At 41.5% G+C, this 1,760-nt stretch overlaps 1 pseudogene; it reads left to right on the forward strand.

The window, feature by feature from the left end:
• Positions 1-1,760, forward strand: part of LOC112069488 (uncharacterized) — a 205,053-nt pseudogene that overhangs the window by 32,333 nt on the left and 170,960 nt on the right.

A 1,760-nucleotide genomic window follows, 5' to 3' on the forward strand; every position in this document is an offset into this window, starting at 1 on the left:
ACAGAAAAACATCATGGAGTCTTAAAGGAGACCTGTAGCACCTACAGATAAAACATCATGGAGTCTTAAAGGAGGCCTGTAGACACCTACAGATAAAACATCATGGAGTCTTAAAGGAGGCCTGTAGCACCTACAGATAAAACATCATGGAGTCTTATAGGAGACTTGTAGCACCTACAGATAAAACATAATGGAGTCTTAAAGGAGGCCTGTAGCACCTACAGATAAAACATCATGGAGTCTTATAGGAGACTTGTAGCACCTACAGATAAAACATCATGGAGTCTTATAGGAGACTTGTAGCACCTACAGATAAAATATCATGGAGTCTTATAGGAGACTTTAGCACCTACAGATAAAACATCAGGAGTCTTATAGGAGACTTGTAGCACCTACAGATAAAACATCATGGAGTCTTAAAGGAGACTTGTAGCACCTACAGATAAAACATCATGGAGTCTTAAAGAAGGCCTGTAGCACCTACAGATAAAACATCATGGAGTCTTAAAGGAGGCCTGTAGCACCTACAGATAAAACATCATGGAGTCTTAAAGGAGGCCTGTAGCACCTACAGATAAAACATCATGGAGTCTTAAAGGAGGCCTGTAGCACCTACAGATAAAATATCATGGAGTCTTATAGGAGACTCTCCTTTAAGACTCCATGATGTTTTATCTGTAGGTGCTACAAGTCTCCTTTAAGACTCCATGATGTTTTATCTGTAGGTGCTACAAGTCTCCTATAAGACTCCATGATGTTTTATCTGTAGGTGCTACAAAGCGGACATTGGTGTCATATGAAGCTTTACCACTTGCTCTGTAATATGATTAGTATTTTTATTTAATTAAAAATGTTTAGACAATTATTTATGAATCTTGAAAAATATAAGTCAACAATCCTTCCTCCAAATGACCATTCTATGGATTAAATGTTGTGCAAATGCCCAAAATCATCGTCTTTTTTTGTCCTGGTTTTGTGAGGAATTACCCATCATGGTGCTGCTTAGATTGTGGTTCCTCAGTCTTCTCTCACCCTCGATGTGCTATTATGGGCAATTCAGACCTTTCTCAATGTTGACAGTCAATGTGTTATCATGGCCTATTGATACCATGGTTCATTCTCTCCTCTCTGTGTCAATGTGCTATTATGGGATGTTTGTACTATAGTTATAGACTTCACAAGATGGGCTGTTCAGACTCTTCTCTCTGTCAATGTGTATTCATCACTCTGATAAAGAAAGAAAGGAAAATTCAAATATCTTTTGAAAATAAATGTGATAGGTGTGAGTGTTGTTTATGTACTGTATGTCTAACCCTGTCTTTCCTCTTTCCACTCTTTTTCCTCTCCAGAGCAGTGCAGGCTACGGTAGGAGTAGTGTTTWGGCCAGTCATGCCTGTTGCCGTGGCAGCAGCAGCAAGACAGGAAGTGTGTGTGTGAGTACGCCCAGTCCGGTGGTTTCCGCGGGGATGAACATGCCACTGCACCAGATCTCTGTCATTCCCCGTGATGTCCCTTCTTCCCGGGTCAGCAGCAGCGGAAAGGCCAAGGACAAAGACAAACAGGTAGGGTCAAAGGTCATGGTCTTCTTGTGGGGCATTTTGGACGAGGACGTTGTTTGGTACAACATTCGTTTGGCAGTATGGAACACTTTTTAAAAACAAATAGCAGGACTCATTGTGACCCACACTGCCATGTGTTGATACTGCAGGGACTCCACAGAGACGTGTGTGTGTGTGTGTGTGTGTGTGTGTGTGTGTGTG

This window comes from Salvelinus sp. IW2-2015, unplaced genomic scaffold (genome assembly GCF_002910315.2).
Source record: "Salvelinus sp. IW2-2015 unplaced genomic scaffold, ASM291031v2 Un_scaffold1026, whole genome shotgun sequence".
Lineage (NCBI taxonomy): Eukaryota > Metazoa > Chordata > Actinopteri > Salmoniformes > Salmonidae > Salvelinus > Salvelinus sp. IW2-2015.